We start from the raw sequence: 24,808 nt of genomic DNA on the forward strand, positions 1-24,808 counted from the left end.
AATGCTTCTACTTTGCAAAAAAAAAAAAGCCTTTTAGGGTACCTTTTTCCTTCCTTCCATGATTTGTCAGTGTCCTGTGTTGGGAGGGTCAGTGCTGCTCCTGTTCCAAATGGGATTCCCTCCCACCCCTTCTCCTTCCCTCTCCCTCTCCGCTGTTGGGAAATGTGGGGGCTGTAGTCCAAAATACTTTCTGAGCCTCTGCTTCTGCCTTCCAAATGGGATTCCCTCCCATCCCTTCTTTCTCCCTCTATCTCTCTGCTGTTGGGGATGGTGGGAGTTGTAGTCCAAAACATCAGCTGAGCCTCTGCTGCTGCCTCTCTCTTTCCCTCTCTGCTGTTGGGAATTGTGGGAGTTGAAGTACCAAAAAGCAGCACACTGTGGAAACCTCTTCATTGAAAAATATGCAAGACAACTGAGTGCACTAAACAGTGTGATCGCAAGGTAGGGAAAAACTCCTTTTTATTACAGAATGGAATTAGACTGAACTCTTTTCTTCTGAACACTTCTGAACACTTCCCAGTCTAATCTGATGAAGTCCTTAGAAATGAGTGTAGAATGCTTTCTTAAGGAGCATGAAAGGGATGCACTATGATGAAATATACAGAGAGAAAAGAAACTAGTAAGCAAAGGATTGTGTTGAGTAATAGATTTTCCTGTTTCCTGCTGGGGGGAAATGCTTTCATACCTAACTAGCCTATTAAGCAAGTTCATGAAGGCATTGTCTTTATAAATACGGCACCAAGTACATATTCCTCATACTCATTTCTGTGCTGGGAGAAGGCTTAAATTCTAGCTTCCTGTAAATAACAAAAGGCAGAGCAAGAGGGGGTCATGCAGACACTTAAGAACTTGCTCTTTGTGAGCGTTTTCATCCTTTGGGTAGAGCTGCCACCTGCAATGCTGGATGGGAAACTAAGTGAGTACAAAATATGATTGTCTCCATTTTCATTTCCCTCAAGAATGCAGGGCAACAGCCAGAAAGCAAGATCCTAAATCTGCATCTTTAAGAGTTTCTGTTTAAAAAGGGAGGGGGATCCAATCACCATTCATTGAATAACATTAAATAGAAATGACTCAAAGTAGTTAGAGGGTCTCTCTATTCAAATATAACCAGGTATGGTTTCTGGGTGGAATGACTGTCCAGAGAATGTATTACTACTACTACTGCATATTTCCTACCCCCTCTCCCCATGTATCATGGCAAGGAATAATATCAATCAGAAACACCTAACCCAATTAAAACTTTAGTTTAAAAGAATATAGATATTCAAAACATATTAAAACAAACCATACATAATGTGAAAATCATAATATGCTATAACATTAACATTGTTATTGGAAATTATAAGGAGGATCTGTGAATGCATAGTAACAAATCCATGGAAAATAATGAATCCATGGTAACTAATTAATTGACAACGGGTTATATCAACATTTTCATGCTATCACCTTTGTGTTTTTGCAGGCAAACCTGGTTTCTGCCCAATAGATCGTTGTGACTGTGTTGGTCCTCAACCAAATGAATGCAAGAATGATTATACTTGTACAGGAAATCAGAAATGTTGTATGTTTTGTTGTGCAATGCGCTGCAAGGATCCAGAAAAAGGTAGTGTGGAAATTGAGATGGTGAAGGAAGAGATCATGTTGTAATACTGTAAATGGATGCAGATGTAAAACTAATATTCCTTCTTGCTAAGTCATTTTCTGTTTTGCATGCATGGGTATCTGTTCTAAATCTGCTGCAGTAAAAGCCCATAGAAAGACATTGTTCAGTTTCTCTGCTATCATCTCCAAAATCTATTGTTTGTAGTATATTTTCCTTTTACACTGTGCCCTGGTTTTTATTGCTTTTCTGATTTTGTGCTGTATTATGTATATTATTATCTATTGTATTGTTTAACTGTGTTATGATGTGTTGTTTTATATTTTGTTATATTGTATTGTTCTGGGCATGGCCCCATGTAAGCCGCCCCGAGTCCCCGTTGGGGAGATGGTGGCGGGGTATAAATAAAGTTTTGTTATTTATTATTATTCTCAAATCTATCCCCCTCTTCTCTAGTGCAGGGCTTCTTACACTTTTCCACATGGTCTCTTTCAGTCTGAGAAATTTTTACATGACTTTAGGTATATAAAATAAGTATAAAAATCTGATAACAAATCAGTATTTGCAAGGCTTGCTAAACAGGCACATTGTCCATCTTCCGTAAAAACTTGTAAATTTGGATGTTCCAATGTGCTTTGGAATAATGGTTTAGCTCCCGATTAGATCTGCCCAGCCCTAATGTATTGTTTTGATTTTTCTAGCACTTTATCCCAGCCCTGCCCTATAGTCTGCATTTTTCACAAGCCCTTGCCCTGCCCTCCCAAATCTGAACATGCCCACTTTTTCTGGCCACTGGTTGTTATGTCAGTTGATGTACTTTATGATTACTTCTCTGGTCTTAATTACTTTAATTATATTGTTTATTTGTTATATGTTTTTAATTGTGTTACTATGTAATCTTGTTTATGCTGGGCTTTGTCCCCGTGTAAGCCGTTCCGAATCCCTCCTGGGAGATGGGGAGGGATATAAGAATAAAGCTATTATTAAGATGCTCATGTAAATGTCTAAAACAGCCAGTAGGTGATGTTCAGAAAACTTTTAATGTTGCAGTTTTTTGGGACCTCAATAAAACACTGCTTCTTGAACTGTGGGGTCGGGACTCACAGATTAAGAAGCAGTACTCTAGTGTATGTGTTTCTGTGTGTATGTCTGTGTATTAGGGAAAGACTATGTGCTTTGAGTCACCTGTCAACTTATAATGACCCTATGAACTTCTTAGGGTTTTCTTAGGCAAAGAATATTCAGATGTGATTTTGTCAGTTCCTTCCTCTAATATATTGGCAGTCTCCCATCCAAATATCAGGCTTGGTCTTCCTAACTTCCCAAGAAAAGAGAGGATCTGGTGCTTTTAGGATTTTTAGGTGGACTGAAAGTATAACATTGTCCTTATTTTTGTACATCTTTCTTTCACTTCTCCCTCACCTTAGTAACTCCCAAAGTGTGATGTCTCATGGGCCTTGTAGTCCCGTTCCTAATACTATTGTGACAGACGAGGAGGAAAACATGGGTTTTCCACCGGTTCAACTTGAATCGGAGCCTCTCCACCTGGAGGATGTTTGTCCTCAGGAAGTTAACCAAACAAGCCTTGGGCAGAATTCTCCCCCGTTTTCCCGAAAGGACAATTATAATAGAGATAGAGGAGTCAGGGAGGCTAATCGCCGGAGTCTCAGAATCGCTGCCAAACAACTAGCTGATTAGGTCTGCTTCCCTTGGGAAATTCTAAGGAGTCATGCATCTGGACAGAGTTGGGTTTCGCTTCTTGTTCTCCAGGGAAAGTGTTCTGTTGGCGGGAAAACAAGACCCTATATAGGGGTTTTGCCGCAAGGGGAACCTTGCGGAGTCAATTGTTCAGCTTGAGGAGAGAGATCGTGTGTGGACTTCGTAACCCCAGTTCCTTGTTTCCCGGATCAAGTTTCCAGCCTTGCCTTGTTTCACGGACTTCCTTGGACTTTGTTCATGCTTCATGTTTGCCTCGTTCAAGTCTTTGATCTAGCCAAGAATCAAGTTTATTTTCCAGCCTTGTTGTCAAGCTACATTGGACTTTAAAGACGCTGTCATTTCCCCACACTTTGCTTGGCAAAGTGTGTGTTTCGGTCAAGTGGATTAAAACTTTGAACTCTAATATCTTATATTGGACAATACATTTCTGGACTATATTTGACCTCATCTGAAAGGTCTGCTTCTGAACTATATTCTTCACTTGTTTTTATTGACTTTATATATTTCTATAATAAAGATATTAGATAGATTCTGGCCTCTGTGTAAGGTTATTGGTGCTCTGCAGCCTGGGTCCTGACACAAAGCTCCATGTCACTTAACTTCAATCCCTCGCGGCCTTGTAGATTTGATCGGTTAAAATTGTATTTCCCCACCCTAAAGTATCCATGCTGTATTAGGTACTTGTTTGTCTTTTCTATGAAACTATTTGTAATTTATGACGTTTTATGATAGTATTTTCTATGCCCCGATGCAGTTACAGTGTTCCCTCACTACTTCGCGGTTCACTTTTTGTTGATTCGCTGTTTTGCAGTTTTTCAATAAACATTAAAATAATATAATAAACCATAAAAATTTATGATTTTTCTTTCCTTTTTCTCTCTTTCTCCTTCCTTCCTAAGGAGAAGCCTAAGGAAGGAAGGAAGGAGAAGCCAAAGGGAGGGAAAAGGAGGCTGAAGCAGCTTCATGAGATTGTAAACAACACAGTTGGACAGCTTCAGTGAGATTGTAAACAACACAAATATAGGTCCCTACTTTGTGGATTTTCACTTTTTGTGGGTGCTCCTGGCCCCTGTGATAAGTGAGGGAGCACTGTATTCAGTGTGTCTTGTGTATCCCATCTTTATTATTTAATCCCCCTTAAAGAGTTCTGTGTTGAAAATAGGTGTTGATTCCAATTGACCTAAAATGTGCTATTGGCAAAGGTCACATAATACCTTGTAGGCATGAATAGTACTCAGAGCAATGATTAGTTCATCCATGTGCTCTGATGCCATACTTGGTAACAAGCTGTTGGACACTATCCTACATCAGTATGGCACAGCACAAATTTCCACATTATATTCAATGAGAATGTTGTGTAAATAATAGGGGTGTGCAATTTTTTTGTTAGTTGACGTAAGTCATACCAAATTAATTAAATTTGCACTTATGATGCAATATCTGACACGCGGGCATAGCTCGCACCAAAAACATAATAACCAAAGCTTGCCCAATACTTTTTCATTTGCATTTTGTAAATCTTGGAAGCCTCCCAAACTCAGTTTCATTTTCAGTGCAAGGAAGGAAAGCAAAGCCAAAAGGGCTGCCTTTCCTCTTTAAATTAATGGGCTCTCACCATGCGGAGAAGGAAGCACAGGGAGAAAGCAAAATTTGCTGGGAAAGAGATTGAGAAATCACAGAATACTGGGAAACATAGTTTGGGAAGGCGAGGAGCTTTATGCCAGAGAATCAAAAGGCGCTGCCCTAAATTTCCCAGAATTCTGCTCAGCATCAGAAAACTTCTATCAGGATGGGGGGAGCTATTTTTCTTCCGTAGCAGCAGCCAGCCAGAGTTCCAATAAATTTTTGAATCAGCAAAGAGAAGTACTGACTGATACTTCTAGTAAGTACATCTCTGTGCTGGGTTGGGAAGAAATCCCTAAATGGAAGTTCTATTGGTTAATATGAAAGACATTGAATGAGATAGCTGTTGCGGCCTTTAAAAAATCCAAAAAACCCAATTTTTATCAAAATCTTTAAAAAATTCCCTAAAATCAGTAGATGCATGAATATTTCTGAAAGCTGGGGGGAATGATTGCCTGTTATCTTGTGTCATTGTATAGAAACAAATGGCAGCACCCTCTAATCTTGTAATGACTTTTGAAAATTTTTTATCAATTGCAAATGCCCAGTAAATAAATGCATAATTCAATGCACAACAGAACGTGTGCCTGAATGTATAACCCAATGCACATCTGCATGTGCATGATATTGCATGTAGCGCTCTCCATCTAAAAATGTGAATTGAATATAAACAGAAAGGTCAATTATGTAGGAGTTTTATAATTGTCAGAATCCTCCAACTAGAATGACATGCTTATGCATGTATAAGACACCAAAGGATTATGGGCACTTGCTAATGGTCTAAAATGTTCCTGAGTTATTTCTAAATTCTGATATATTGTGGTCCTGATGTTTTTGGCAATATGCTCGTCAAGTTCTTATTGACAGTTTATATTTCTTTCATCATGTTGTGTTTCTTTTTTGTTCTTGTTTGGGAAAGGCTTCCAGTTTTGGAAGTACTGTATTTTCTTTTATAAATTCTGAATCTGTTTGTTCAATGCAACGTCATTCTATTATTTTAAAAACATCCAACCACTGCTTATTGTGCCTTTGCTCCATGGGTCCTTTGTCATTTTCTCCACCAACGAATTTTTGTTTATAATAGATCAAAATTTGCACCACATTTTTGTAAAGCTATTTGTCCTTAGAATTACACCTGAGGGGAAAGGTTATATTTCTAAGAAAGTTGTTTGCTTATTTTCCCATATGAGACGGTTGACCTTTCCTCATAATGATGCACCTCCTAATTTGGTAACACTCCTCAATGTTGAAAAACAGGAAAACAGTTGGTGAACAGTTGCTGAGATGTCTAAGACATCCCTTGTGCAATAAGGTCTTGCATGCTCTTGAAGACAAAATGATCTCTTAATCTACATTACATTTCACTTGTGGAATTTCCTTCTCCATACTTTCTTTACCCTTTCAAAAACCTTGGCAGCTATTAACCAAATTCAGTTCTTTTCATCCCCAGATCTTTTAGATTCTTTCTAGGCATTTCCCCTCTTCTTGTTTCAGATCACCTTGGAAACAACACTATATAACATGGTATCCAGTCTATGGAATTGGGAAAACTGCAGGAAAAAAACATAGTCAAAACAAAGTTGGCAGACTCCAATAAAAGGCAGCTCTACACAGATATCATAATACAGTTCAAAACTGGTTTAAAAGCAAGGTATCCACAAAACGCATATCACCAATGCATGCTGTAGCACAGATCAAGCCAGAAATAGCATGTTAAAAAAAACTTACCAGGAAGACTAGAATAAATCAGATAATGTGTTGCAGCCAGTCAGACTATATCCCATGCAGGCCTCAAAATCAGGCAATGGATATGTGCATATGTACATCTCAGTAGACTGGTTAGGAAATTAATAATGCTATATTTTCCAGTGGCTGTAGATAGTGTGTTTTCTGGGTTCAGTTCCGATCTGCAATTAGCAGGTACTGTAGCCAGCCACCATCCCAGCCTCAAACTGGTTCCTGGGATGTTTGTGTAGGCAATGAACAGCAAAACCAGTTTGTTTTAATCCACTTCAAAACTGGGTTATAGTGTTTGTGTAGAACTTCCCAAACATCCCCTCCATTGCACTACCATTTCTTTTTGCTCTCCTTGCCATCTCACCTAGAGAACAGTTGGAAAAAAAAAACTCTGATTTATAAAATAAAATCCAGATTCTAATTTATATGCTAAGGTTTAGAATACTTAATGTGACCTACAATGTTCTGTATGGACCACCCAAAATGCTACCTGAACCGCTCTGTTATTTCAATCCTACCACTTTCCATATATCTTTGTTATAAAAATGAGAGGGGTTGCTCCCAGGCTTTTGAACTCTGTCCCTATGGAGGTTAAAATGAATCCCCAAATTTGCTATTCCATCAGGCTTATAGGAATCAACTGCTAGAGTTCTTAGGTTAAAGGTAAAAGGTAAAGGTTTTCCCCTGACGTTAAGTCCAGTCATGTCTGACTCTGGGGGTTGGTGCTCATCTCCATTTCTAAGCCGAAGAGCCGGCGTTGTCCGTAGACACCTCCAAGGCCATGTGGCCGGCATGACTGCATGGAGTGCCATTACCTTCCCGCCGGAACGGTACCTATTGATCTACTCACATTGGCATGTTTTCGAACTGCTAGGTTGGCAGGAGCTGGAGCTAACAGCGGCTGCTCACGCCGCTCCCGGGGTTTGAACCTGGGACCTTTCGGTCTCCAGCTCAGTGCTTTAACACACTTTGCCACCGGGGCCGTTAATGGTGTGTTATTTGCTGATTTTTATCTTTTGATTTTACTGGATTGGTTTTCAATGGTTTTGATTCTATGCATTCTATAATTGTATTTTGACATTAACATTTTATATGTATTTATACCTCTCTTTGAAAGTGAAATCCTTTATTACTATAACTATGGTGCAATTTAACTATAGTTTTTGGCTGCCAATTTCTGTACTGAGATATTTGTTCTCTATTACAGTGAGACCAGGAATGTGCCCCCCTGATACGGTTATCTGTGCCAAACCTAGAAGAAATGAATGCCAAAGTGACATTAATTGTCCTAGCCCAAAAAAATGCTGTTATAATTCTTGTGCTTATCATTGTGTGAACCCTGTGTAAAGGTAAATGAAACCTAAAACTAGTAAGTTTCACTTAAGAGGAAATTGTTTTTGAATGTTGGCTGTAGGTAGAATAAAGCCAGGCTGGAAGGTGTGTATACTCATGCACAAACATATTATCTCACAAACACTCGCTGGCTGGATACACATTATATTGAGCTTTTGATATTCATGAATAATAAGGCTAAAGGTCCCCTTGTCATTTTGGAAGCTAAGTGGGGTTAGTTGGGAAACTGACAATTTAGGCTATATTTCAGCAGAAGAAACGGAAAACTACCTCTGAATATTCCTCTGCTGAGAAAGCCCTATGAAATTAATGGGGTCATTATGAATTAACAGGCAACTTGAAAGCTAACACACACACACACATGACTAGACGCAGAGCCTTTTCAGTAGTGGCGCCATCTCTGTGGAACACCTTGCCACCTGAAGTTCGTGCCTTGCGGGACTTGTTGGCCTTCCGCAGGGCATGTAAGACACACCTGTTTCGGCAGGCTTTTGAGTTCTGTTGCTGATGTTTTAAAAGGTGCTTTTAGGATGTTTTAAAGATTTTTTTTTTAAATGATGTTTTTAAAATGTTTTTTAAATTGTTGATTTTAGCCGGTTCTTGTAAGCCGCTCCGAGCCCTAGGGGAGTGGCGGCATATAAGTTTGAAAAATAAATAAAAATAAATAAATGTTCACTAATGTATTTAAATATATGCAAACCAGTAGTTTTAATTAACTATATCTGAATAGGAATGATATCAGAAGCCAGAAGTGTGAATTTGAACTATTTTAGAATCTGTGCTAAATTTTACTAAAGTGTTTGATTGATGACAAATATTTTTCTTTTTTCAGAACTAATGAATTCCTTGATAGGCTGTGAAATGGATCATGTCTTGAAAACACCTCCCTCTCCGCTCCCATCCTTCACTGGCTTCATTTGGGGGAAAACCCAGGCATAATTCTGAATAAAGTTTGTTTATGCAGCAAAGTTGGTGGTTCTTTTGTTTACTGAGTCATGTTACTTCTTTGGTCCCTTTTCAAATTCAGCGCATGACTAATACCACAGGAATTAGAACAACTGAATGGAAATCAACCTGAGGATAAATCAGCTGTGCCATCCAGCTTCACAATCCACACATTTATATTGGTATGCAGTGAAGTCAATAAAATGAAATATAGTCAGCCATCCACAGTTGTAGGTGCCCCCTTACCCCACCCATTGTGGAGGGCTGACTGTATGTACAAACCAGCATGGAATGAAAAACAAAAGTAATTGATTATATTTTCCCCTACTTCTATTGTCTGAGTGATTCTGGGAAGGGCCCTCAAGAAGAAGATTCTGGATGGTACATTGATTCATTACATAGAGAGCCAAGAAGTAGGAAATTCTCATGGCATAAGAAAAAAGAACAATCTTCCAATCTTATTCCACCTTAGATTTCTCTTAGATGCCCTGATCCTAGGAACTGTAGTCCCCAAAAAAGTTCTTTCCTCAAGTTCTGCTTAAAGATAATCTCAGCTGCCCATTAGACAGCATGATGAGAGAGGAGGGGTGCCCATAAGGGAGACACCACATTTAGCTTCCTAAGTCCTCATGATGTTTTCCCCTGCAGAGAATTTCTGAACAAATGAATCTTGTGATCCTTGTCATTAGGTTCTAAATAATAGTAAAGTGCCAAATTCTCACTTTCAAGAGAAGCCTAATAAAACACTAGAGAAAGCAATCATAGTTCAGCTGAGCCTGCTTGTTGTTATTACAGCAACCAAAGCCATGATGACTGGGTTTTCTTTCAGTATGAACTTTCCTTTAGCATGCCCATATCTTGATCACAGCTTCACCTATGTCTTTCACTGCATACAGTTCTTCTGAGAAAAATGATTGAAGAAACTTCCCAGAAAAGAATACTGAATAAACTTATTTAATTCACAAAATACATGTATAGTATTCATCATCGCATCCATTCAATTCATACTATGAAGCACAGTTGTCAGACAGCAAGGACAAGATAAAAAACTCTTTAGTCTTAGGGTAATAGAAGTTCAATTTCTGCAGTAAATTAACTATAAATGGGAAGAAGAGCCACATGTACTGCATTGAACTCATTGGCAAAATATAGAATGCAAGTTTTATCTAATAAATATGCACCCATACTTTCATTTAGGAGTTCTGAGGCCATACTTGGTAACAAACCGTTGGCCAAGGTCTTACATCTGTGTTATATAGCACAAATTTCCAAGTACAGATTTATACATTGATTTTGCTACCAATAGTTCTTATGCTAATGACAATATTGTGCAAATGAATGCACAATGATATCTTCAACATGTGCACCTGAATGCACAGACCATTGCAGATCTACATGTGCATGGCACTGCGCACAAAACTCTCTTTCAGGACGTTAGTACTGTATATAGACAGAAAGATTGAATATCTAGGAGTTGTTGAACTGAACACAGAGGTTCCATGCCAGATAGAAAGGTCAAACCAATTTTGTAAGAGTTTTCCCAATTTCTCCAAATATTCTTGATTATTTTCCGTTCTTCCTTTTTAACCCGGTTTGGGTTTATATTTTGAGTTTTGGTCAGAGGCACTGCAGTTAAGTGTCTCTGAGCCTGTTTTGAGTGACAATAAACCTTTTGTTTACATTGTTAATTGAATGTGTGGCTTTCCCATAACTATGATGCTGTGTAGTGGATTCTAGCCAGACCTCCCCCCCCCCAATCCCACTTACTGGTAAGTGGCTGCTGGGATCAATAGAGATCAATTCCTTTATTGATCAGGAAATGGCTGCCTTTCCGGTGAGAGATCTCCAGTGTGACAAATGGGAAAATGATCCCTGCTGCAAATCCTCCTCATACCAGAGATCTCTCATGCAAGGTGAGATGGAAGTATCAGGAAATTTCTTTTGAGTTAACAGGAGAATCGGCCCCCATTCTTCACAGCAGTTGCTTACTGGTAAATAATGTTTGGGAGACCTTCATGGTTCTTAAAGTAAGTCACCCTTGAACTAATTAAGTAGCAGTTAGAACTTTATAATGTTTTGTAATCTTGAGCATTTTCCCAATGCTGAGGAAAAGATAAGATACAAATGAATCAGTTCAGAATGGCGATGATGATAACAAAAACAACTCTCAAAGTTGTGAAGGTGTTTTAAAGAGCTCTTCAAACATTAATGGAATAAAGATAACAATATAATAGGCATTACAAATCTATTTCTACATAGCTGTTGTTATTCTCTATTACAGTGAGACCTGAAAAGTGCCCTATTGACCTGGTAAAAAACTGGTAAACTATAAACATGAATAAGAAATAGAAGAATTATCCACCCTTTCTAATATATCAAATAATAACATTAAGAAAGATAGAAGAATTACAGACTCAAACCCATGATGATGAGGATTGGAAGTCTACCAAACTTCCCTACTAGTTTCCACCACCCCCCTCCCATCTTTTCTCTATTCCCCAACCCTATACCCAACTCTTACCTTACCACAACCTAACTCATAGCCCTTGATCCTCATTGTCTCTTTCTTTTTTACTTTAATTAAAAGTACTTTTTACTTTAATTAAAAAATTTTTTTTAAAAAAAATGGTAAATTTTCCATTTGATAATATTTTTTTAGTGTTGGCTGAGGAAAGCTTTAAGAGATTTATGGGTGAGGGACGCTTGGCAGAGTATGGGACAAGGACAGGGTTGCATGCATGTGTAGACAGACACACAGCAACAGCATTTCCTGAATTATTCATAGAGCAGGATTTTGTGTTGAGATTTCAAAAATAATTCCACCACAGTGGCTACGGGTGAAGGGGGGAGGAAGGGCAGAAATATACTACCAGTAGTTGGTTGGACTGAAACAAATTTACATAGTTTCTCAGTATGATAAATCAATGATCCATCCATTAAAGGTGTCCATCTAGTCATGGAAGCAAACCATGATCAGCCCTGGCTAATGCTTGGATAGAAGATCACCACCAAATTCCAGCTACTGTACTCTGGGTTTTCTTAAACTTTTTTCACTCGTGACCCCTTTCTGCCTGATTTTCTTTTTTGCATCCTGAGTATATAAGTATATAAGATAGGTATAAAAATCAAACATTGACTGATAATAAATCAGCCTTTGTGAGTCTTGCTAAGCAGACTGATTTTCTTTTCATTGAGTACAGCTGAAGCATTTTCTGTAGAGCTCACTACCAACATTGGCAGTGTTGTTACTAGCAGATTCATGCAAACATCTGATGATCAAAAACTCTATTATTGTTGGCAAATTTCTCTGACTCCCATCAACTCCATATGGGGTCAGAACCCATAGTTTAAAAAGCAGACTATATTTGAGAGTAAGGAACTGGCAAAACCACCTCTGAGTATTCCTTGCCCTGTGAAATCCATAGGGCCTCCACACACACACACACACACGTTCACAAATGTGTTTTAAATATCACATGCAAAACAGTCTAATTTTTCTAATTCAGATCTGAATACTAATGTAATCAGAAGCCAAATGTATAAGTGTAAACTGTTTCTAGAATTTGGGTAAGATTTTACTAAAACAGTTGCTTAGTTTCTTTTTTTCTTTTTTCAGAGCAAATCTTGATGGGCTGTGATATTGTGGCTTGAAAACAGCTCCCACCCTCCCTCCTTTGGCTTCAAGAAAAAAATCAGGCATAATTCTAAAATAAACTTTGTGCAGCAAGATTGGTAGTGTGTCTATTTACTGAGTTATATTATTTCCTTACTCCCTATTCAAATTCAGTGCATGACTGATATCTGAGGAACTAGAACTATTAAGCAGAAATCAACCTGTTCACAATCTGCTTATGTACACTGGTATGCAGTGAAATCAGTAAAACGGAATACTGTACATGTATTCCTTCACATTTGCAGGTTTGACTTTTGCAGATTTGATTATTCATGGATTTGAGGAAAATGTTCTCTTTGGGAATTTCTAAGACCTCTTCTATACTGACATATAAAGTCCAGATTATCTGCTTTGAACTGGATTATATAGCAGTGTAGAAGGGGCCTGAGTCCTCCAATACGATTCTATGGTCAGCTTTTTCTGGACATTGACATAGGCCCCTTCTATGCTGCTGGGCTGTGGCGCAGGCTGGTGAGCAGCCTGCTGCAATAAAACACTCTGACCATGAGGTCATGAGTTCGAGGCCAGCCCGTAGCGGGGTGAGCACCCATCAATTAATAAATAAATAAATAATAGCCCCTGCTCGTTGCTGACCTAGCAACCCAAAAGATAGTTGCATCTATCAAGTAGGAAATAAGGTACCACTTATAAAGTGGGGAGGCAAATTTAACTAATTTACGACGTTGGAATGAGGAAGTGCTGTCACAGTGGATGATGAAGCAGCTGCTCCCCACTGTGGCCAGAATCGAACATCCCCCTCAGGAGAAGGTTAAATTGCCTCTGCGTCTGTCTCTGTCTCGGTTCTATGTGTATATGGGCATTGAATGTTTGCCCTATATGTATATAATGTGATCCGTCCTGAGTCCCCTTCGGGGTGAGAAGGGTAGAATATAAATACTGTAAATAAATAATAAATAAATTTACTCTAGATTATCAAAGCAAATAATCCACATTATCTATTTTGAACTGGATTATATAAATGTACACTGCATATAAACTGATTCAAAGCATATAATCTGAATTTTATATGGCAGTGTAGATGGGACCTTAGAGTTGAATTGGAGGACCTGAGGTTTTCTCTAGGCCCCTTTTACATTGCCATATAAAATCCAGATTAGTTGCTTTGAACTGGATTGTATGGCAGTGTAGAAGGGGCCTCAGATTTTAAAAAAAGTATTAATTCATTTTCATGGAAATCCTATTCCCCTAATGCTAGAGAATTTGGAGAGTTTATTGTATGTTAAAATGTAAAAGCATGAGATGGAAAATAAACTTTACGGATTACAGCTCCCATTATCTATGTTGAATGAACAAGCAGCTTCAGTTGATATGTTGTTCAGGGCCTAGAAGGGGTAGAAGAAGAAAAAGGGATAACAGAGAGTCTTCCAATGTGTGAAAGCAGTCTTATTCCCCTTTCCAAAATATCTCTCAGATGCCCTGATTCTGGGAGCTGTAATGCAAACAAAAGTTACTTTCCCATGTTCTGCTTAAAGATGAATTCAGTTACTCATTTGCCAGCAAGTGAACAGGTATCAAGTGCCCAGAGGGGAGATACCACAACCAGAGCTACCAAATCCCTGTAATGTTTTCACCCGCAGGAATTTTCTGGAATAAATGCATCTTGTTATCCTTGACAACAAATGCCAAATATTAGTAGAGTACCAATTTCCTACTTTTTTGGTAAAGCTAACACAAAACTCTTATAGTTCAGCAGAGTCTGCTTGCTATTATTACAGGCATTCCATAGTTAGTTACAAGAATCTGAATACTGTGAATGCTCATCCCAAACTTGACATTACATTCTCACTTCAGGAGTCCAGTGTCTTAAGAATTTCATTCGATCCCATCAAGGACCAATCTCAGCAAAGGTCATCATGACCCATGGTCATTATGCTCCATAATTGAATAGATTCAAACAGATATTTATGGCCATGATCTTAGACTGTTAAAACAACTGTGCAGTGTTTACAAAAGTAATAATGGCAATGGGAGGGGAAAGCAACTGTTTCCACTGGATGTAATTCCTTAGAACTAAGGCAATCTGGGAGAAATGGTTTGGAAAATAGCCTGATCTATGATGCAGGTAAATATCTGAGTCAAAGGTAAATGTTTGAACCTCCTATATCACGTTACTAAACCTGGTTAAATAATGTGTTGTCAAAGCTTTCATGGCCAGAATCACAGGGTTGTTGTGTGTTTTCTGGGCTGTATGGCCATGTTCCAGAAGTATTCTCTCCTGAGGTCTCATCCACATCTATGGCAGGCATCCTCAGAGGGAAAACTAGGAGGGCCTAAAGTAAGCGCCCAGGGGGCTGCATTCGGCTCCCAGCCCTTAGTGACACAACACTCTGGCTGACATGACCCAAAGAACTGAAGGCCCTAGAAGGTGGATGTTGAGGCTGGCAACAGTCACAACATGGGGCTCAGGGGGACCTGTGAAGCCACACTATGTTTGGGATGTCAGGACTCCCTGTTGCCTCCAATGTGGTTCAGGGTGTCCAAAGCGGGCCACTAAGCAGCCCATTCTGACACCCCAGATGCCAGGTTGGGCCCACTTCTGTATTCAGGATAGAAGGGTCCCAATGTTTACCCTGCTACAAATGCTGTAGCAGATAATAGAAGAGGGATATTTTACACCACAGCCAGCCAGCACTCCAGGGAGATAGCAATGCCATTTCTTATGATGCCTCTGAGTTCTACAATTGATATTGAACTTGTGTACCCATTCAGAACAATGCATTTCAGTTCCCTATGCCAGGGTGCTGCAAAATTTCTTCATGATCATCCTATCCTGTCCGCAATGCCTTGCTGTAAGGAAGGACCATTCATTTAAGAACCTGGAATTTAGGGATAGAGAAAAAAGGAGGAGGATATCACAGGAACAGTAGAGCATGGAGAAAGAGGTAAGCGGGAATGATAGTATGAAGGGAAAGAAAGTAAGAGTCCATGCACATGTGTACCTTTTTGTGCTGTCCCTGAGTGAATGAACCCCAATATTATGGTATTACAAAGAAGCAGGATGCATGTGTGTGGCAGACTGATGCATAACATCCACCACACTGGAGATAGAAAAGAGTGTCGAATGCTTTCTTAAGGAGCATGAAAGGAATGCACTATGGTGAAATATACAGAGAGAATAGAAATTGGTAGGCGAAGGATTGTGTTGACTAATAGACTTTCCTGTTTCCTCCAAGCAGGGGAAATGTTTTCATACCTAACGAGCCTATTAAGCAAGTTCATGGAGGCATTGTGTTTATAAATAGGGCACGAAGTACATATTCCTCATACTCATTTCTGTGCTGGGAGAAGGCTTAAATTCTAGCTTCCTGTAAAGAACAAAAGGCAAAGCAAGAGGGGGTCATGCAGACACTTAAGAACTTGCTCTTTGTGAGCGTCTTCATCCTTTGGGTAGAGCTGCCACCTGCAATGCTGGATGGGAAACTAAGTGAGTACAAAATATGATTGTCTCCATTTCCATTTTCCTCAAGAATGCAGGGCAGCAGCCACAAGACAAGATCCTGCCTTTGCATCTTTAACAGTTTCTATTTTAAAAAGGGAGGGGGATCCAATCATCATTCATTGAACAACATTAAATAGAAATGACTCAAAGTAGTTAGAGGGTCTCTCTATTCAAATTTAGCCAGGTATGGTTTCTGGGTGGAATTACCATCCAGAGAATGTACAGAATAATTTTCAATTGCTACTGATGTTTTTATAATGTATTAAATTGATGAACAATATTAATCATTAATGAAAAAACCAAAAATAATGAAAGTATTATTATTATTATTATTATTATTATTATTATTATTATTATTATTACTACTACTACTGCATATTTCCTACCCCCTCTCCCCATGGATCATGGCAAGGAACAATATCAATCAGAAACACATAACCCAGTCAAAACTTCAGTTTAAAAGAATATAAATATTCTAAACCTATTAAAACAAACCATACATAATGTGAAAATCATAATATGCTATAACATTAACATTGTTATTGGAAATTATAATGAGGATCTGTGAATTCATGGTAACAAATTCATGGTAAATAATGAATTCATGGTAACTAATTAATTGACAATGGGTTATATCAACTTTTTGATGCTATCACCTTTGTGTTTTTGCAGGCAAACCTGGTTTCTGCCCAATAGATAATTGCCGCTGTGCCGGTCCTAAACCAAATGAATGCAAGAATGATTATACTTGTACAGGACATAAGAAATGTTGCATGTTTTGTTGTGCAATGCGCTGCAAGGACCCAGTAAAAGGTATTGTGGAAATTGAGGTTGTGAAGGAGATCATTTTGTAATACTGTAAATGGGTGCAGATCTAAATCTAATATTCCCACTAAGTCATTTTCTGGGTATCTGTCTTAAATCTGTTGGGGAGAATGATCCCGTTATCTTGTGTCATTGTATAGAAAATTCAAGGAGGTAGCTCTTGTAGTTTTTAAAAATATTGTTTATAAAAACGTTGAAAATTTCCCAAAAATCCATGGATATGTAAAAGATTCTGAAACTTGATGGGTTAACAGTGGCAAATGTGTTCCACTATTGTAGCAAGTTTCATCCCAAAAGCTGTAAAAATTAAGGAGAAAGGAGCCCTTGGAGTTTCTCTACTTGTGCAATTACTATAACGAAAAAGTAATGAAATTTTGTTAATCTCAATATAGTAAGGAAAATTTTACTAACAATACTTTAGAAATAAAATGCCAGCACCCCCTAATTTTGTAATGACTTTTGAAACATATTTTTATCAATTGCACATGCCCAATAAATAAATGCACAATTCAATGCACAACAGAATGTGTGCCTGAATGCATAACCCAATGCACATCTGCATGTGCATGATATTGCATGTAGCACTTTCCATCTAAAAATGTGAACTAAATATAGTTCAATTATAGAAAGGTCAATTATGTAGGAGTTGTTTTATAAATCTGAGAATCCTCCAATTAGAATTACATGCTTACTAAAAGATTATGGGCACTTACTAATGGTCTAAAATCTTCCTGAATCATTTCTAAATTCTGATGTATTGTGGTCCTGATGTTTTTTGAAATATGCTTCTTAAGTTCTTATTGACAGTTTATATTTCTTTCATCATGTATTTCTTTTTTGTTCTTGTTTGGGCAAGTCTTCCAGTTTTGAAAGGAATCAAAGTATTTTCTTTTATAAATTCTGAACCTGCTTGTTCAATGCAGTGCCATTCTATTGTTTTAAAAACATTCAACCACTGCCTGTTGTGCCTTTGCTCCATGGATCCTGTGTCATTTCCCCCACCAATGAAATTTTGTTTATAATATATCAAAATTTGCACCACATTTTTGTAAAGCTATTTGTCATTTGAGAATTACACCTGAGGGGAAAGGTTATATCTCTAAGAAACCTTTGGAAGTTGTTTGCTAAGCTTCCCATTTGAGACGGTTGGCCTTTCCTCATAATGATGCACCTCCTAATTTGGTAACACTCCTCAATGTTGAAAAACGGGAAATACGAGGACTTGCCATAAAGACAGTTAGTTGCTGAGATGTCCTTTGTGCAATAAGGTCTTGCATGCTCTTGAAGACAAAATGATCTCTTAATCTGCATTCTATTTCACTTGTGGAATTTCCTTCTCCATACTTTCTTTACCTTTTAGAAAACCTTGGCAGCTATTAGCCAAATTCAATTCTTTTCATCCCCAGATCTTTTAGATTCTTTCTAGGCATTTCCCCTCTTCTTGTTGCAGATCCCCTTGGAAACAACACTATATAACATGGTCTCCAGTCTATGGAATTGGGAAATCCGCAGGGGAAAAAAAACATAGCCAAAACAAAGTTGGCAGACTGCAACAAAGGCAGCTCTATACAAACATCATAATACAGTTCAAAACTAGCTTTTTTTTCCGTGTCAGGAGCAACTTGAGTCGCTTCTGGAGTGAGAGAATTGGCCGTCTGCAAGGACGTTGCCCAGGGGACACTTGGATGTTTTGATGTTTTTACCATCCTTCTGGGAGGCTTCTCTCATATCCCTACATGGAGCTGAAGCTGATAGAGGGAGCTCATCCACACTCTCCCTGGGTGGGATTCGAACCTGACAGCTTTCAGGTCAACAACCCAACCTTCAAGTCACGAGGCTTTAGTCCACTACGCCATCGGGGGCTCCTAAAAAACTAGCTTAAAAGAGGGGTGTCCACAAAACGCATATCCCCAATGCATTCCTGTAGCGCAGATCAAGCCAGAAAGCATGTTAAAAAACTCACCAGAAAGACTAGAATAAGTCAAATAATGTGTTGCAGCCAATCAGAATATGTCCCATGCAGGGCTCAAAATCGGGTGATGGATATGTGCATATGTACATCTCAGCAGAGGAAATAAGGTTAGGAAATAAAAAAAATTCCAGTGGCTGTAGATACTGTGTTTCCTGGGTTCAGTTCCGATCTGCAATTAGCAGATACTATAGCCAGCCACCATCCTAGCCTCAAACTGGTTCCTGGGATGTTTGTGTAGGCAATGAATAGCAAAACTAGTTTGTTTTAATACATTTCAAAACTGGGTTATAGTGTCTGTAGAACTTCACAAACATCCCCTCCATCGCACTACCATTTCTTTTTGCTTCTCCTCACCATTTCACCTAGAGAAAAGGTGAAAAAATTGACTCTAATTTAGATTCTAAGATTTAGAATACTTAATATGACCAACAAAGTTCTGTATGGACTACCCAAAAGGCTACCTGAACCTCTCTGTGTTCGCAGTTGTTCTGTTATTTCAATCCTACCACCTTCCATGTTATCTTTGTTGCAAAAATAAGAGTGGCTATTCCCAGGCTTTTGAACTTCATCCCTCCTTTTGAACTCCAGAAGCAACTCAAGTTGCTCCTGACACGAAAAAAAAAAACAAACTCCATCCCTGTGGAGGTGAGAATGAATCTCCAAATTTGCTATTCCATCAGGCTTTTAAGAATCAATTGCTAGAGTTCTTAATGGTGTGTTATTTGCTGATTTTTATCTTTTGAATTTCACTGGATTGGGTTTCAATGGTTGTGATTCTATGTATTCTATAATTAAATTTTGATATTAACATTTTATATGTATTTATTTCTCTCTTTGTAAGTTTTCCAGTGAAATCCTTTATTACTATAACTATGGTGCAATTTAACTATAGTTTTTGGCTGCCAATTTCTGCATTGAGATATGTGTTCTCTACTACAGAGAGACCAGGAATATGCCCCCCTGATACGGTTGTCTGTGTCAAAGATGAAAAAGATGAGTGTCAACGTGACATTGATTGTCATAGCCCAAAAAAATGCTGTTATAATACTTGTGCTCATCGTTGTGTGGATCCTGTGTAAAGGTAAATGGAACCTAAAACTGGTAAATTTCAATTAAGAGGAAATTCTATAATTGTTTTTGAATGTTGGCTGTAGATGGAATAAAGCCAGGCTGGATGGTGTATGTACTCATGCACAAACATATTCTCCCACAAACAAACACAAAAGCACACACTTCCTGATTCATTCATAAAGTAGGATATTGTGCAGGGGTTTGGAAAATAATTCCATCTTACTGGATGGAGTTGAGGGCAGAAATATACTCTCGGGCTTGATACACATTACATTGAGCTTTTGGTATTCATAAATATTAAGGCTAAAGGTCCCCTTGTCATTTTGGAAGCTAAGTGGGGTTAGTTGGGAAACTATCAATGAATTACAGTTGCTTTAGGATATATTTCAGAAGAAGAAACTGGGAAAACTACCTCTGACTATTCCTTTCCTGAGAAAGCCCTATGAAATTAATGGGGTCGCTATGAATTAACAGGCAACTTGAAGGCAAATACACACACACATGTTCACTAATGTATTTAAGTATATGCAAACCAGTAGTTTTAATTAACTATATCTGAATAGGAATGATATCAGAAGCCAGAAGTGTGAATTTGAACTATTGTAGAATCTGTGCCGAATTTTACTAAAGTGTTTGATTGATGACAAATATTTTTCTTTTTTCAGAACTAATGAATTCCTTGATAGGCTGTGAAATGGATCATGTCTTGAAAACACCTCCCTCTCCGCTCCCATCCTTCACTGGCTTCATTTGGGGGAAAACCCAGGCATAATTCTGAATAAAGTTTGTTTATGCAGCAAAGTTGGTGGTTCTTTTCTTTACTGAGTCATGTTACTTCTTTGGTCCCTTTTCAAATTCAGCACATGACTGATATCACAGGGACTAGAACAACTGAATGGAAATCGACCTGAGGATAAATCAGCTGTGCCATCCAGCTTCACAATCCACACATTTATATTGGTATGCAGTGAAGTAAATGAAATACTGTACAGTCAGCCATCCACAGTTGCAGGTGCCCTTTACTCCACCCGTTGTGGCTCACTGCATGTACAAACCAGCATGCAATGAAAAACAAAACAAATGGATTATATTTCCCTCTACTTCTGTTGGCTGAGCAATTCTGGGAAGGACCTTCAAGAAGAGGATTCTGATGGCACGCTGATTCATTACACAGAGAGCCAAGGAGTAGAAAATTCTCATAGCAGAAGAAAAAAAATTATCTTCCAATCTTATTCCACCGTAGATTTCTCTTAGATGCCCTGATCCTGGGAGCTGTAGTCCCTAAAAAAAGTTCTTTCCTCAAGTTCTGCTTTAAGATAATCTCAGCTGCCCATTAGACAGCATGAGGAGAGATGAGGGGTGCCCACAAGGGAGACACCACAAGTAGAGCTTCCTAAATCCTTGTGATGTTTTCCCCTGCAGAGGTTTTCTGAGCAAATGCTCAGAAGCATAAGCTTTTATAGATTCTCAGTGCATCTACATTGCAGAATTAAGGTGGTTTGGCATCACTTTAATTGCCATGATTCAATGCTATGGCATCATGGGAGATGTGGTTTTTCAAGGTTCCTCACTAAACTACAAATCCCAGAATTCCATAACATTGAGCTATGGCAGTTATAATGGTGTCAAACTATATTATACTCAGCCCTCCACTTTTGCTGATGTCAGTGGCACAGGACATTGATGAAAGTGAAAAACCACAAATAAAGAACTTGCTGACCGAAAGGGAATGGAGTGAGCTCCTGCTATTATCCCCAGCTTCTGCCAACCTAGAGGTTCAAAAACATGCAAATGTGAGTAGATCAATAAGTACTGCTTCTGTGGGAAGGTAACAGCGCTCCATGAATAATGCCAGCCACATGAACTTGGAGACATCTATGGACAATGCTGTCTTTTCGGCTTAGGAATGGAGATGAGCATCAACCCCCAGAGTTGGATACGACTAGACTTAACATCAGGGGAAACCTTTATCTTTACCTTATAACTTGCTCTGGAAGCTTATTATAAAATTGGAGAATCTAGAAATTCCTAGGGGTGTGTTTTCTCTAGAAATCTTTAGATCCTCCAGCATGAATTGAGGAAATTGAACAGTGTCACATTGGAATATCTAGAGATTTTAGACTGAACGTTTCATCAAATTAAGACCACAAAAGTTTTTAAAAAATCATTAATATGGAAGAACACAATTCTACAACGTAGATTCACCCTAAGACTACACCTATACTGGCCAATAAATCTAGGGAGGCAATACCACAGTTGGGATGCCACCACTAAGAAGTCATTCCTCCATGTTACAACACAGTGTACTGCTGTCACGGGTGGGATATGGAGGAGCCCCGTTACCCAACAGACCTTATTCCCTGGGCAGTTACACAAGCGGAGAGGCACTGTGGCCTTTCAAATTTAGCTACAAAGCAAAACCATCTATGACTGGTGAATGCAGCATACAAAAATGGTATACAAATATTTTATCAATTTATTTTATAATAGCAATGACCATCCATATTCAGAAGATATTGAAATTCTCATTGATTATGGAAAAGTCACTAGACAATGTCATTATTAGAAATCTATCAAATATCATTATTAGAAATTTTCTCATATGTCAATTGCCCACTCAGTTTATGGTAGAGACAATTTTAAGACTATATAATGTCTAATTCCAGATATTTCTCTTGGAGTTAGATCAAAATTGGAGCCCCCGATGGCTCAGCGGGTCAAACTGCTGAGTTGCTGAACTTGATGACCAAAAGGTTGGCGGTTTGAATCCGGGGAGCGGAGTGAGCTCCTGCTATTAGTCCCAGCTTCTGCCAACTTAGCAGTTCGAAAGCATATAAATGTGACTAGATCAATAGGTACCACGTCGGCAGGAAGGTAATGGCACTCCATGCAGTCATGCTGGCCATATGACCTTGGAGGTGTATATGGACAACACCGGTTCTTAGGCTTAGAAATGGAGATGAGCACCACCCCCCAGAGTCAGACACGACTAGACTTAATGTCAGGAGAAACCTTTATCTTTACCTTTAAGAACAAAGTTTAGGCTAATGCCACAAGAAACAAATAATTAATTGGCAGAAGGAATCTCAGTCAGCATCCTATGACTGCTCAATACAGACTTGAGATTGAATTCTCACTATAGGAGTCCAGAGTCTTAAGAATTTCATTGGTCATTTGAAAAAGAAAACTATGAAAATTAGTCTCACCAAAAAGAAGGGCAGTTATGTCCCATAATGAAATAGATTCAAGGAGGTGTTTACGACCATGATAATAGACAACACTGCAATGCTTAATAAAGATAACAATGGCAATGAGCGGAGGAAGTAATTGCTTCCATAGAATGCAAGTTCTCCGAACTAAGGCACTCTGGGAGAAATGGCTTGGAAAATTGCCTGTCCCATGACGCAGGTGAATGTCTGAGTCACATGCAAATTTTTGAACATTCTATATAAGGTTACTAAACCGGGTTGAGTAAACCTTTCTTGGAATACTTTCATACTTAACAAGCCTATTACGGCAATTGATCAAATTAATGACATCAATGTGTTTATAAATAAAGCAGTAGGTACTGAAATACGGCTTCAGTTCTAGTTACCTGGAAAGACCGAAAGCTAGAGGAAGAGGCGCCATGAAGACACGTATAAACTTCCTACTTATTAGCATCTTCATTCTTTGGGTGGAACTGCCACCTGCAATGTTATATGGGAAAACAAGTGAGTACAAAATGTGACTGTCTCCACTTTTATTTTCCCCAACGATGCAGGGCACAGTCACAGCTTTCTCAACTGTTTCCGAAAAGGGAAAAATAAGTCCAGTCACCATTCAATAAATAACATCAGATAGAAATGTATTGTAATAGCTGGATGTATAAAGCCTCTCTACTCTTCCACCTAGTTTCAGGTGGAATGGCACAATCCAGGTGATGTGCAGAATAATTTGAAATTACTACAGATAACTTACAATCTATTCATAAAATAAACAATATGAATTCTTAACCAGAAATTATATCAATGGAATGTTAATGTTTACACAGCAATGTAAACAATAAATTACTATTATTTTGCCACTTTTTCCTCTCTTACTCAAAGTGGCGAACAATGATAAAAACACTACAATATATAATTTAAATGCTAACAACTATAATTACTAAAATAGAGCTATCTAAGCTATCTAGACCTAGAGCTATCTAAAACAAATGGTTAAAACCATTAAAAGCATTGAACCTATTTGAAATACAGAATTAAAATTACTACACAACAGCCCCTGGATAGGTCTTAAAAGCTTTCTTCTTGAAAAACCTATCTAAATAAAAAGGTTTTAACCTGCCACTAGAAGGATAGCAAGGAAGGAGGGAATCTGGCTGCCCTAGCTGGGGAGTTGTTTTTGTTGTTGATAATAGTAATTGTATTATTTTACTCCCCATGAATTCAGGTGGGAAACAATAATATATAAAAACTTGACATATGCAATCTGTTAAAAACACATTACCTGATTAAAACAGCAGTTTCAAAAGTACTCAATTAATAAATATTAAAATAGTACACAATTTAAAATTCATAATTTGAAATCATAATTAAATTTAACATTAACATTGTTCTTGAAAATTATAATTGCGCCTTGAGTCCCCTTCTGAGTAGAGAAAGGCAGGCTAGAAATGTCATAAATAAATAAATAAATAAATAAATAATGCATTGATGATAACTTATTAATTTACAATGAGTTATATCTATACTTTGATGCTCTCTCCTTTGTTTTTTACAGGCAAACCTGGTATCTGCCCAGTAGATCTTTGCTTCTGTAGTGGTCCTCAAGAAGAGCTATGCAAAA

The 24,808-nt window shown here is 38.3% G+C and overlaps 1 long non-coding RNA gene across 1 annotated transcript; it reads left to right on the plus strand.

Annotated features, from left to right (window-relative positions):
- The first annotated feature begins 490 nt into the window (after window positions 1-490).
- On the plus strand, window positions 491-9,003 carry LOC103278773 (waprin-Enh1). The gene is made up of 4 exons (XR_506318.3): window positions 491-916; window positions 1,466-1,606; window positions 7,890-8,031; window positions 8,868-9,003. It is a non-coding gene; the product is annotated as a waprin-Enh1 (long non-coding RNA).
- The last annotated feature ends 15,805 nt before the right edge of the window (window positions 9,004-24,808 follow it).

The sequence above is a fragment of the Anolis carolinensis genome, chromosome 4, assembly GCF_035594765.1.
Source record: "Anolis carolinensis isolate JA03-04 chromosome 4, rAnoCar3.1.pri, whole genome shotgun sequence".
NCBI classification, from domain to species: Eukaryota; Metazoa; Chordata; class Lepidosauria; order Squamata; family Dactyloidae; genus Anolis; species Anolis carolinensis.